This window comes from Crocodylus porosus, unplaced genomic scaffold (assembly GCF_001723895.1).
Source record: "Crocodylus porosus isolate Cpor-Errol unplaced genomic scaffold, CroPor_comp1, whole genome shotgun sequence".
NCBI classification, from domain to species: Eukaryota; Metazoa; Chordata; order Crocodylia; family Crocodylidae; genus Crocodylus; species Crocodylus porosus.
The window spans coordinates 66,830,389-66,845,419 of record NW_017728909.1 but is presented as its reverse complement, the minus strand read 5'-3'; positions in this window follow the sequence as shown (position 1 = coordinate 66,845,419).

Here is a 15,031-nt window from a genome sequence, read left to right as displayed (position 1 = left end):
GGGGGCAAGGCCAGCAGCACTGGCCTCACCCCCCAGCTATGGCCCCATGCCTTGGAGGCAGGGTGGGACAGCAGGGATGGTGCCATGGCCATCGCCTCCAGGGAGCAGGGCTGGGAATGATTTCTACAATTTTAGTATTACATTATCATGGTTTTTTATTACCTCGATTCTAGGTAATAAAGACTCTGCCAGGATCAGTTTTTCATGATGTTCAAAAACATACAATAATTAAGCCAGACTCTGTCGCTAAGAGCAAATATACACCTAAAAGTTTGTCTCATATACTTTTCATTTTAAAGAAATGCATCTACTTAAGAATGCATTATAATATTTTAAAGTTTTTAAAAGGAGTTATTTTGGAGAATTTTTGCAGCATTTTATGTCTCTTCTGTATTTTACTTTGTTTAAGTGCACATAGACAAAGAGTTAACAGTAAATGTTGTTCTTTACAGCAGTTTTGTAAAATTGGGTTGCTGAATGCATTCCATTCTTATTGTACTGGCATATTGCTGAAGATAGGCAAGCTAGTTTACTTTGTTACAAAGAAGAAATCATTTTATAAACAACTATAAAAATTTTCTATGTTACCAGTGTAATAGTTTACACTAGCACTAAATTGGCTTAAAGATTTTTAAAATGCATTTTTATTATTGGTCTAAACAAATATTACTTTGGAAAGTTTTCAGTAAAAGTAGTTTCTTCTAGTACTACAGACAATACTGCCTAATCTTTCATTACTGTCATATGAAACTTTTAAAGTTTCTCCATTATGGAAATCTGATTGAGTTTCCTTGTATCTGATTGAGCTTTAGAGCAGGGCTAGCCGGTCACAAGCTGGCAGAGGGTACATTTAAGCTAGATATCAGGAGGCGCTACTTCACAGTCAGGGCGACTAGGATCTGGAACCAGCTTCCAAGAAAAGTGGTGCTGGCTCCTACCCTGGGGGTCTTTAAGAGGATGCTAGAAGTACACCTTGTAGGAGTTATTTGACCCCAGTACTCTTTCCTGCCACGGCAGGGTGTTGGACTCGATGATCTGCTCAGGTCCCTTCTGACCCTAGAAACTAAGAAACTATGAAACTATGAGCTGTACTTAATATAAGATTTGGAGGAAAGGGAAAAAGTCAAGGTGTCTGAAGGCTACTTTTGTGATCCATTTATTACCAGAGCATGTAAGAACAGTCTCAGGTGCAGTGATAAGCCCCAAAAGGCCAGCTTGGATCTTTAAATCAATGGCACCTCTCCTGCCCTGAACATATCTTTGGCACATCCTTTATGGCAGGGGCCCCAAGAGGAATTGGCAGAGAAGCGGAGAATCCTGGGCTGCCTGGTTAGGGCTACCAGAAATCACAAAGCAACCAAACCAGGATCAAGGATCTGGCTCAGAAGAAAAATAGAAAGGCAGGAGGATGCCTGCGCTCTCATGCTTTTTAAATTACTTTTTCCCTTCTGTTAATGCAAAAGAAGAATGACATATTGGGGGCATCTACACGGGTCTATCTACATTTGAAAGTGCACCCAGGGCCACAGCACATTGAGCCAGGTTGGAGCAGTCCTGGCTGGCAGGGAGCTGCAGGGGTTTGCCTGCCAGCCTAGGGTGCTCTAACCTGGTTCAACGTGCTGTGGAGGGGCTGGCTGGGGTAGGAGGGTGCTTTAGTGTAGGGCTAGCCAGCAGGCAACCCCCCATACTGAAGCACCCTGTGCCCCAGCCAGTCCCATCAGCGTCTACACATGTGTTGCTGTGGAGTACAAAACTCTGCCATAGGACAGTACTTGTGTTTACAAGTACTAAGAAACTGAGAAGCTAATTAGTTTACTTCATCCTACTAGCACTGCATGTGTAGACACTTACACGTTACTGCAGAGCTAATTAGGCAATTTCACAATAAGCATCTCGATACATACACACACACACACACACACACACACAATTAAAGTTACCTGGCTACATTAAGATTCTTGAGTCAATAATACTTTTACATTTAGGAATATAGGAGTTGACATACAATCTGATATCTTCTCTGATGGAGACTGAAGTGCTTCATAGATAAGCCCTTTCCCCCATGCCCCACCACTGGATATCACCTGAAGGGTGATGTTTCTGTCTAGCCCTAGCTGTTAAAGGTTGGCTTTTTCCTGAAGCATGGAAGTTAGTACCCTTGTGAGTGACTGCTTTACTAATCATGTAAATGCCTAATTCTTTTCTGAATTAGAACAGAATTTTTTAAATTACCTCCACAGTCCAGCTTTGCATTGTAAAAAAGCATTTCATTTATGAGTTTTAATGTGTTGCCTTTTAATTTCTTGAAGCCGCCCTATTCTTGTATTCTGAGGGGGTAACAGGATGGTCCAGTTTGCCACCTGTAAACTACTAACTGTTTTGTACATGCCTCCACCAGTCCTGTCCCTCCTGCTGGCTCTTTTCTAAACAAAGTTGGTGTAGGGCAGTGGTCACCAACCAGAGGATCGCGATCCACCAATAGATCCAAGAGCCTTTTGGAGTTGATCCAAGGCTAGGTTTGGGGGCTGAGTGCCCATGTGCATGCATGTGCACACCCCAGTCCAGCAGGTCAGTCCATAGTGGAAGGAAGGGATGGGGGCTAGACCAAGGCCCCTGCGGTGAGGGACAGTGCCGTAGAGGTAGGAGCAAGGGTAAGTTGAGTGGAGCCATGACTAGGTGGGACTTACCTGCTGGGGAGGCATGCCCCCAAATAATTTTTTCTCCCTCTGCCTTGATCTGCCCCCTGCTTCCCTCCCCAGAGACTTACCTGCTGGATGTGAGGGGAAGCAGGTAGTAGTGGCACACAGTAGATCTTGGGTTGCCTTTAAATGCCAAAGGTGATCTCCTACTTTAAAAGGTAGGAGACCACTGGTGTAGGGTTTAATATACCCAGACCACTGGTTCCTAGGTGAAATAGGTTCACTTGGTGGGGACATGATGACATGAGCTCCTGTTTTGCTGGGGATCTGAAAGAGCTGACACAACCCCAAAAAAGTAAGCAAAGTCAGGCAACAAAGACTAATAGATTTCCTCTCCTAAGCAGTCGTCACTACTGAGATGTTGTATCAAACACAACCACATCTTACAACTGCCTTCCAGGAACAAAACTCCTGGGTTGTACTACTGATTTATGTAACAATAATCACAATACTCTCAGAATTTTGTATTCCATTTCTTTAAAGCTTTGATTTATTTTTTGACTGCTGCTGTGCACTAGAAGATTTTTACTGTGCTGTCCAAGATGATTCACGGGTCCTGCTTCTTAGTGGTTACAATTCATTTAGAACCTAACAGGATGAAGAAATAGAACAATTGTTTCTTGAGCATGTGTTACTTTACACTCGTCTGCACTGAATGTTATCTACCACCATAGTACTGCTATGGTCCTATCTTACATAGTGTTGCAGGTTCCTCTAAAGGTTTTTTACTTTCTTCCCTTAACTTGAAAAATCTAAATTATTCAAAGTCACATTGTCCTCCCTATAGCCAGGCGTAAGGAAAAGAGAGGCTTCAGCCTTCATTCTTTAAATGATTATTTCAGAAAGTGGCAGGCAATTTGTTACTCAGGTAAAGAAGTTGTTGTGTTTTAACCCTCTAGGTTTTATGCTATTATAGAACCTGGAGGAGGTAAGAGTGCCTGCATGGATTCTTCATTTCAGCTTTGCTGCTTATTCCCACGGCATGCAGCAACCCAGGAGCAGCTTCTTGTCCCTATTTTGGCTCTCCTTGGAATAACCATGGAGATGGGTTCCATGATTCAGCGTAACAAACAAGTCTAAATATATGCAGATTTTCCTCCAGATATGCTGATTTACACTAACTAAAAATCTAGCCTACATATATGCATTCACTTGTGTTGATTTCTCCTTGTGGGGGAAAAAAAACTGAAATACCCTTTTTTTTCTGTTTGCCAGTCCTTTAATAGGAGCTGCACGGAAGTCTCATTGGACACCAGTCTAACATGAAGACAGCCTCTCCATTTTAACCAAAGTTCAGTTGCAGAAGGACTCATTGGGTTCTGTGGTACCTACTATTAGTGTGACTTCAGGTGCACACAATACATATCTAGGAAGCAACAACCCAGTATTATAAAATTTGCATTGTCAGATAAGAACTTTGGAGGCTTCAGAATAGGAAATACAGAACTTCTTACCCTTGAACTATCTTGTTAAAATTGGAACTGCTGTTGTAGAGCCATGTTTATTATTTTCTCATTAGATGTCAGCATGTCATCAATAATTTCCATGCAGACTTGTGCCCCCTTGGCTTGCATTACTACTGTTGTTTGGAAAGCCATATGCAGTTCTATTTCTATTTCTGAAACTTCAGGCGTTTTTGTTTGTTTGCATTCTTCTCTGCCAAAGTGTCAAGAATTCAATATGTTGGCTGAAATGGAAAAGTATATGGTATAATGCTTTACTGCATTCTCAAAAATGATTTACATTGACTATCAAACAATCAAGCAGAACACAAATAAAATGTGCACAGTATCTGCTTTATAATAAACATCATTATTGAAATGCTGCTGTTTCAGGAATAGTAAGAATTCAAGCAGATACAGTAATCCATTCTCTCACTCGGCTACATCATAACAATATGTTTTACTGTTTGGCTTATGCTTACTTAAAATGTGAACTCTTTAACCAAATTAACTCATTAGGGCCCATAGCCTCAAAGCTGGTTTGATGTCTAGTTCCCATTAAAAAAAAAAACAATGACAGTTAGGCATAAACATGCTTTTCCAAATCATACCAGGCACCCATATGCATCATCAGGTGCCTAAATACCTTGAAAAATCTCATTCAAAATCTTCATTCAAATTGCTATAATCCTTAACTGGATAGTATTTTTTGAAGCAAAGTATTTTAAAATCTAGGTTCATTAATAAAAATAAATTTAAAGTATTTTCAAGTATTGCAGAAGCCCATGAATCAGTCTGCCAATAATTATAGCTATATGAGCACTGTTTGTAAAAATGATTTTTCCTCTCCTCTGGCAGCCCTTTCCCCACTTCTTCATACCTACTCTCCTTGAGCACATAAAAGTTAGGAGCCAATATAAAAACAATAGCCTTGAAATTAAACATGGCTGTAGCAGTTTACATATAGTACCCACGCACTTAGTTTATTCAGAATTGATGCATATAATCTTTTTTTGAAACTGCTGCAAGTTTTAGTACATGTACTCCATAAGCTTAGGCGATGCATAGGGGGAACATAGCGGGACATGTACCGCCTCTGAGATTGGCTGCTGCCAAGCCTCCACCAGCTTCTGGGGGCAGTTGCTGCCCCCAACTCGCTGCCGACACGGCCAGTGGTGGCTGTGGGCGGTTCCTGCTCACTCTGATGCTTATCACCCCGCCCTTGCCACCGACATATGCTCATCACCCCCCCAGCCTTACTGGTGCTCCTCACACCACATGTACAGCCACCTGCACCCCCAGCCCTGCCAGAGTGAACCCCAAGCTGCCAGGGCTATGGGGCCAGGGACATGAGTCTGCAGCCCCCTGCCCCTGGCAGGAAGTAATGCCTACTACAGTAGGGTTACCCTATTTCCAGTATTAAAAAAACCACCTGTGGTGGGGTCAGGGGGAGGAGGGGAGGAAGGAGTATGATTGTGTGGGGAGGGGCAGTGATACTTGGGAGCCAGGAGTAGTGGGGAGAGGAGGGATCCAGGTATACATGTGTCCCGCACACACGTGTGCCCCTTACCAGACCTGAGGCGGAGGCGAATGCAGAAGGAGCGGAGCCAGCAGTGGGGGCAGCAGCAGCTGATCCCCCTAAGGTAAGTGGGCAGCCCCCCAGATCCCTCTTAGCTGAGCGGATAGGGAGCCACGCTCCCGAGCTGCGCCGCGTGAACAGAGCGCGCAAACGGGGGGAGGGCTGGGGGGACTGTCGCCCCAAGCTAGGGAACACCCCCAGGGTTAACCCTTGGGAGCAGGCTCCGGAGGCACCGGATCCTCGCAGTGGGGCGGGACTGCCAGCAGGCACTTCCGGGAAGACTGGGAGCGCCTGATTGGCTGATTGGGGCAGCGGCGGGAAATTCAAAGCGTGGCCTTTAAAAGTCACAGTTTGACATAGCCCCGGTTTGGCGTAGCCCCCAGGACTCAGGAGCCAGGACCAGTGGGGAGAGGAGGGATCCAGGCACACGTGTGTCTTGCATGCACATGTGCCCCCCTTACCAGACCCGAGGTGGAGGCGGAAGCAGCAGCACCAGAGCCAGCAGTGGGGGCAGCAGCAGCTGATCCCCCTAAGGTAAGTGGGCAGAGGGACCGGATGTAGCTGAGCTGGATCCGGAGAGGAAGCCCCCCCCAGATCCCTCTAAGCTGAGCCAGTAGGGAGCAATACTGAAAAATGCAAGGTACTCCACCTTGGGGAAAAAAACCTGCAGCCTGTTTATAGGCTTGGCAGTGCTATGCTTGCTAGCACCACGGCTAAAAGAGACTTGGGGGTCATGATTGACCGCAAGATGAACATGAGCCACCAGTGTGATGTTGCAGTTGGTAAAGCAAACAAAACTCTGGCTTGCATCCATAGATGCTTTTCAAGTAAATCCCAGGATGTCATCTTCCCACTGTACTTGGCCATGGTGGGGTCGCAGCTGGAATTAGCTGCATCCAATTCTGGGCTCCACAATTCAAGAAGGATGTATAGAAAAGAGAGTCCAGAGGAGAGCCACATGCATGATCAGAGGGCAAGAGAATAGGCCTTATGATGAGAGGCTGAGAGCCATGGGACTCTTCAGCTTGGGAACCTGGTCGCTGCCTATTAGTACATATGGGGTGTGCATCAGGATCTGGGGGAACATCTGTTCACAGAGCACCCCAAGGGATAACAAGGATCAACAGTAACAAACTCTCCATGACTGTTTTAGGCTGGACATAGGGAAAAACTTCTTTACTGTCCAAGCCCCCAAGGCCTGGAATAGACTCCCTCCAGAAGTGGTGCAGGCACCTACTCTGTACTCTTTCAAGAAATGCTTGGATGTTTATCTTGCTGGGATCCTTTGATCCTAGCTGACTTCCTGCCCCTGGGGCAGGGGGCTGGACTTGATGATCTTCAAGGTCCCTTCCAACCCTAATGTCTATGAATCATTTCCTCCTGGTCCGGTGGTCAATAGCAGACCCACATCATGACATTTTAAATGGGCCTATCTCATACTGGAGATTTGAGCAATCATGTGGCTCATTTACATAAAGTGCGACTCCTCCTCCTCCTCTTCTTCCTTTCCTGTCCTTCCTGAACAATTTATACCCATCCATGACAGTGCTCCAGTCATGCAAGATATCCCACCAGGTCTCTGTTATTTTAATCACATCATAATTTTATGACTGTGTAAGGACATCCAATTCTTCCGTCTTGTTTCTCAGGCTCTGTGCATTCGTGTACAGGCACCTAAAGTAACTAGAAGATTCCACTGATTTCTCAGGAAGAATGAGAACACCTCTCCTGTTGCCCCATCCTGTTTTCTCTTCCTCCATGTCACCTATTTCCCCACTTACCTCAGGGCTTTGGTCTCCATCTCCCGGTGAACCTAGTTTAAAGCCCTCCTCATTAGGCTAGTGAGCCAGTCTGCAGAGATGCTCTTTCCTCTTTTTGTCAGGTGGGTCCCATCTTTTCCCAGAACTTCTTCTGAGAACAGTATCCCATGGTCAAAGCTAAAGCCCTGCTGGCAACACCACCTGCCTAGCCAGATATTGATCTGAAGGATGCACCCACTCCTGCTTGGGCCCTTTTCCTTGACCAGAAGGATCATAGAGAACATGACCTGAGCTCCAGTCCCCTTCACCCCTGAACACAGAGCCTGTAATCACTTCTGATCTGATCAGGGTCTCCTCTGACAGTATCATTGGTGCCCACATGGATGAGCAGCCTAGGGTAGTAGTCAGAGGACCAGATGAGTCTTGGTAATCCTTCTGTGACATCTCAGATCCAGGCTCTGGGTAAGCAGCAGACTTCCTGAAATAACAGATCAGGTTGGCAGATGGGTCCCCCCATTTCCTCCAGAAGGAAGTCTCCAACCACCACCACCCATTGCTTCTTCTCAGTTTCAGTTGTCTCAATTCATCCCATGCTGATGATGCCTGGCCTGTCTTCCTCCACCAATGGAATATGCTCCTCCCTCTGTTTTGCTAGGGCTGCTTATCTGTTCTCCAGATGAATGGCTGCAAATAGAAATGAAGATTCCAGCTTCCACCCTCCTGGGAGTCCATCACTACTATGAGAGAGGGAGTCCTCTCTCTTCTGTAGCGCTGCCTTTGGCAGTTTTCTCCACAGTCCTGGCAATCTTCTTCAGCATCAAATCAAAGAAGTCCTCAGGGTGGAGGATGCTTTGGAGCCTCACCCCCTTCTCCTGTAGCTCTCTTGCCTGTTCCCTGAGAGACACCACAAGGAAGCACCACTCACACTGCAGGCATTCCCCAACCTGGCTGTCACTGGAAGGAACCTGCAAGCTGCAGTCCCCACAGCACCAGAGGTCCAGTAATTGGACCTGGGTGGAAGTCTGATGGTCTGGACAGAAACCTCACAGATGCAAAGAGAGGCAGTGGCAGTGGCTCTAGCATTGCGATGTCTTCCAGCCATTTCCCTGGGTCTCTTAATCTGCCTTCTCTCTCTTACTGCCCTTCTTCAAGCATAGGTGGCAGAAGGCTGGGGCTAACGGGGCTTAGCCTCCCCCAAACATAGCTCCACTGCTCCAGCGCTACTGCCACACCCTGCACCCAGCACCCCTGCCACATGCGAGCCCTGTAGTAGCCCTGTGGGAGGGAGGGGCAGCCCCATACCACCTTGCACCATCCTCTGAGCCCCACCCTGCACACCCCCCACTACACCACAGTCTGCCTAAATAAGATTTTCTCCCACCACCACTGCTTCCAAGCACACTTTCCCTAGTGAATTTACCTGGAAGCTGGCCTATTTATTGCTCATTGGTCCCAAAGGGCTCTGCTTCCTCACACCAAACTAAAAGGCTCTCCCCTCAAAAGGTGGGGCATAAAACTTACCTGCAAACGCTTACCCTGTTTGCAGGCCCTGTTCATTGGCTCCCTGGTTGCTTAGGAAGTCTCTTTTTATACCTGCTGGGCCTGGATTGGCTCCACCCCTTCATTAAGGCTTCTGCCAGGCACAGGCAGCAATCACTCAACAATCACAGGCACAGCACTTTTTTTTAGCTTCAACCCTCCTTCAAAAAGTCAAACAAATGTTATTGAAAACTTAATTTCCACATAGAGTATCTTTTAATTTTATATCAGAAAATATTGTTGCATTTCCAATGAAGGAAAGCCACTGGCCATGTTCAGATGAAATGAGAGGTGTATGTGCACAACACTTTAAAGTGGGCTAAATGCTGTTGCACTGCTTTAATGGTGCTGGTGTCTGCATGCATTGGCAGCATATTGTGCATTAATTCCAACCACTGTAGGAAATTTGGTGGTGTAATCCACCTTAAATGTCTTGGGGCGCAACAAATTAAAACTCCACAAAGGAGCTTTAATTTGCTGCCCCTACAGTTGTGGAGTGAAGCACTGGGCTCTGTGCAGCTCTGTGGCTCTGCAGGAAGCCCTGCAGGCAACCTGACATCAGCCCGGGAAAGCAGGTCCACCCAAGAAAAGTGGCGAGCCTGATCTTCCCCCCCACTCCCCTGCGAAGCCTGCCTGCCTGCCTGAGCTGCCCGGGGGTCTAGTGTTTCCCTCCATGGCTATGGTGTCCCCCAGAACTGCCCAAGCTGGGTGCCCGCAGGTGGGTGCTGCCGGGCGGGGAGGAGGGGAACCGCAGCTGCTGCGGAGGGAAGCACCAACCCCCCAGCCCAGGGACTGCTCTGCCCTCCCCTCTGCACCAGGGAGGCAGGTAAGTCAGCACGGTGTGTGCACAACATGGAGGTTTAATCAGACCTAAATTGAAGCGGTATTTTTTTAAGAACACATGCCTACTGTTCCTAGTCATACCAAATGTTTTAGCTTTTATTTTTAATATTAAAAGCATGTACATGTAAACATTGAAAACTACCCAGTGTTTTAACTGAATATTACAGTAGGAGACCATAGAATATCCAAGAAAATGTCTAGAAGGAAAACAAGTAAACTAGACACAGGCCTGTTCTGTTAGTAGTGTTGACCAAATTGACCAAATCTTTCTAAAATCTTCCAGTTCATGAAAAACCTTGTCTATGGCACCCAGTTTGCTGCTCACCTCAAGGATCTGTCTTGTCATTACAAACAGAGATTCTTGCATGTTGGCTTCCCAGTCTGTCCCAACAAACATTTCATTGAACATTATCTCTCAGCCCCTTCAGGAAAAACTTTCAGATGCTGCTCTAATTCCTCTTGTGAAGTCTCCAACGAATACTTTGTCTCTCTCTCTCTGCTCTCTTTTTAAAAATTCTTTTGCCCACCTTTGAGTTCTTCAAGCCCTTCGGCTATTTGTTCCATTGCAGTTCATTAGGGATATTAACTCATAAATTTTTCCTTGGAAATGGAACCGTCTTCTGACAGAAGTGTTTTCCCCTTTTTATTTGAGCAGTTAACTAAAATTTTGGTTCTTTAAGGAGAAATCAATGTTGGGGTCTGGTAGCTCCGATTCAATCTATTTATTACAAAGAAGGCACAAAGCCCCCTTTCCCTGAACACAGGAGCTTCAGCCCTAAGCACTGTCTTGAAATAGAAAAGCTCTGTCAGTCTTTTTATGTAAGGCCAGAATACAGCCACTTCTGTTAAACTCTCTTGCTACCTTTCTCAGCTTGCTTTCTTGCTTGCTTGCTTCTCTTTTTCTGTTTTTTTTTTTGTTTTTTTTTTGTTTTTTTTAATATGGCCACACATGCATTTGGAGCTATTTCAAAAATGAAAAGGGGAGCGAGGTCTTACTCCAAATTTTGCAGCAGCTATATGGGCTAATAGTTACATGTGGGAAGCTGGGAACAATACAAATGTACCAAAACAGCTCCAGCTTTAACACTGCTTCATCCAGGGTTAAAGTGAGAGCAGTTTTGCCATATTCCTATTGTTCCTGGCTTGTCTATACATAACTCTTAAGAGTGTAATATATTCAGGTTGTAGCCATATTAGTCTAGAGCAGGGGTGGGCAATTATTTCAGGTGGAGGGCCACTTACCGAATTTTGGCAAGCTGCCAAGGTCTGCATGGGTAGCCCTGCCCCTTGGCAGATGTCCCACCCCTGGTCGCCATCTTGTGACCAGATGTCCTGCCCCTTAACCCCTGACCTTTGCCACCAGAAGTCCTTCCCCTTGCCCCTGGAAGTACTCCTTTCAGCAAGGGGTTTTGCCACCTCAGAACCAGTAAAATACCAAATTATATTCTAAAATGCAAACATCTACAACATTCATTAATTTGATTTCAAAAAATATTTTTGTCCTGATTTACATGTGTTTGTGTAGTGTACATGGAGATGATTGCACAATAGCTTAAAATGATATATCTTGTATATAGTGGGACGTATGTATAGGTTTGGGGGGGTTGTGGATGTATGGGTATGTGGGGTGAGGGAGCATGTGGGGTGTGGGTGGGGATGGGGTTTGTCTATGGCAGTGTGAGGGGGTGTAGGTTCATGTGTATGGTGGGGTGTGCATATGGGACTCACCCTATGAACACACCACACACACACACACTCTGCCCCTGTGCCCGCATGCATACACTGCCCCTGCACCTGTACACGTACACATACTGCACCTGGGCATGCATGCACGCACACACACCCCTACCGGCATAGTCCCATGCTCTGGTGCTGGAGCAGAGTGGGAGCAGGACAGCAAGGAACTGGCTGGGGGTGGGCTGCTCAAGCCTGCTGAGGGTTCCCTCTGGGTCCTACTGCCCCCATCTCCTATCACTTTGACAGGCTGGTAGGAACAAATAAACATTAATTTACTAAATTTTTAGGGACCCCGCAAGACAGTTAGAATGGCCTGGTGAGCTGGATCCAGCCCATGAGCCATATTTTGCCCACCCCTGGTCTAGAGGAAAAAGTAATCAGGGCTCATAGTAGAGGTGATATCTTTTATTAGACCAACAAGCAATTTTTTTTCAAAAATCTTGTTGTTCTAATAAAATACATCACCTCTACTATGAGCCCTGATTACTTTAAGAGTGTAACAGCAGCTATATGCTGCCAATCAGTGGCTTCCTTTTTGAAATGGCTCCAAATGTATGTGTATCCTTACCCTTGCATGGACAGTCAGAACTTCATAAATGAAGAACCACAGAATCCCTTATTCTTGCATATACCTTTCTTTTGGGTGGTCACATATGTCCATAGTGGAGGCCACTGTTGTTTCAGGTACCTTAATGGCTTCTTACAGTTATCTCAGATGAAAGGCAACTGTTACACACTCACTCCAACAAGTCTTAATCTGACCTCTAACAATAGAAATGTTAAAAGAATCACAAGGCTTCTAACGACACACCATTTACACAGCTGAAAATAATGCACTAATGGTTGAATTAGTTGACTAATTGCAGGACTACCAAAAATGCTTATTGTTGACACTGGGATACTTCCTTTACTTACTAAAATAGAATAGCTGTCACTTTCCCCTCAACAGCTTTTAGTGAAAGATGTAATTTGTAAGAGAATATGAAAACATAATTGTTACTTTTGGTTTAATATCTAAAAATTTCAATGAATTATCGACAAAGTGGATGTTTTGATTATGAATTTCCATTTACCTAGTAAAGCCTCAAGTCAGGGGCTCACGCAAGCACATAATTTATTCTGTCTGAATTCAGCAAAGTAGCTTGGCACAGGCTTATGTTAAGTTCTTTTCTGAATTGAAATAGATTCTTCTATCAAGTTTTGCATCTGAGCTGAGAGGTGAGTGCTAGCAATTTGTTTTTGAGGGAATAAGTATACACTTGACTGTTCTAGTAAGTCTATATGCTAAATTTTGTGGCTTCCTTGGAATAAGCATTTCCTGTTCTCATAACTTTTGATTAAGCAAATAAAACAACTTTCAGGAAAAAGCCCAAGTACATTTTAAAGTTTTATTTCTTAACTTGGAACATGCTTTATGAGTTACTTGAGCATAATTTAGGGTGAGCTAAAGTCACAGCACTCTTCTACTCTGGGAACTATCACTTAACCAGGTAAGGTTTTTCAGCATTTGGCATATTGGGTATCTCTGCCTAGGGACCCTAGGCAGAGATAGAGATCTCTATTACACTTCTGGGTCTCTCCTAGGGAGGGGAAAAAGAAGACAGTTAGTTGTGTTAGTCTGCAGCCAAGTAGAAGGTAAATGTGTACCTTATAGACTAACCAAAGTGTGCGTGTGTGTGTAGCACAAGCTTCCGTAAGGTGAAGCTCACTTCATCAGAGGCTGTGTATAAAGCAATGTATAAGGAGAGAGAAATTAGAAACAAAAGACAAGGGAGGAGGGAAGAGGGGGGGATGGTGAGACGGCAGTGTTGGGAAAGTCAAACAAGCAAGTAGTAAATCAAGTAGGGGGGGTCATAAAAGGCAATCCAGGTTAATATCCATAGTCTGTTTAAACCATACTTAACCATACTTAATACAATCTGGTCTGCAGATGATTTCTTGTTCCATAATTTCTCATTCAGTTTTTTTTATGGTTGTTTAAGAACGGTCCCTGTGATGGAGTGTCCAGGGAGGTTACAATATTCTGCCACATGTTTGCATGTCTTTCTGCAACTGATGTCAGACCAGTGTTCATTCATTCTGTCACACAGTCATCACCCTGTGTACTAGCTTTCATCCAAAGCACACCACTAAATCCACTGTCTACAGCCAAGCTCTATATTACAACCATACAACCATAACTGCTTTGATCCCACAGACTAGGATGACACCTTAAGGATCTGGAGCAGAAATATCTATAGTTACAATACAACTCCAAAACGGTTGTCTCAAGAATCAACAAAGCCAGATTTATGACACTGCTCTAACTTACCCTGGGACAAGGGCAACAGTGTCTGTCTGGTTGCTATCTATAGCCCCTAGCTTGAACACCTTAGACATACCATTAATGACCTTCAACCCCTCCTGGAAAAGGATGACTGTCTCAAAGTAGTTATGGGGGAGACATCTATCCAGGCTTACTGGCATCCCTCCCCCACAACCTCAAAAGGTGTCTCTCAAGCAACAGGCTACCTAATTCCCAGTCACACCAAAGCATCAGACCTTGTAAGGACCCAGATGCCTTCTGTGGTCCATCATCAATACAGACCACATCATTGCTGAATCAAATGACGTGGATTACAACATCCAAAGTTCATTCACTTGAAATTATATGAACATCATATACACAGTCACTTGCTTAGTGTCCCTCTGCTATGTATATTGGACAGACCAGGCAATCCCCATGTAACAGAATGAATGAATACCACTGACATTAGGTGCAGAAGAACATGTAAGCCTGTGCCAGAACACTTTAACCTCCCTGCGCGCTCCATCATTGGGCTGTTCTTAGGCAGCAAACTTTTAAAAAATGATTTAAACATGAAATTGCAGAACAAGAAACCATGGTTTAATCAGGGACTATGGATTCTTATCCCATTACCTGGATTAGCTATTGTGACTCCTTTGTTCCTATGGGTTTACTACTTGTTTGTTTCCCCCTTCCAGCATTGCCTGTCCCCCTGTTTCTGCCGTCCTCTCTGTCTTTTTTATTCTAATTTCTCTCTCCTTATATATTGCTTTGTTCACGCCCTTTTACAGCATCTGATGAAGTGAGCTTCAGCTCAAAAAAGCTGGTACTATATATCTCTAGTTTGCTTAGTCTACAGGATGAAATGGGACAGTCAACTTGAATCACTATGCATGGCACATTTGCAGTCCTTAAATTCACCTGCTGCAATTCACTTTTTCCTCCATTTTCTTTTAAGGTGTTGTTTACAGTGGATATGGGGTTGACCTCCCAATTCCAGCAGACAGTCAAGTATTCCAATCTATTCAGGAAATTGTATCTAATAGGTTTGATGTGTCTATTAACAGGCTTGTTTTGTCAAGTTAATACTGTGGGCTGCTGTGGGAGCAGACAGCAAAATGTATAACTCATATGGAACCACAGGG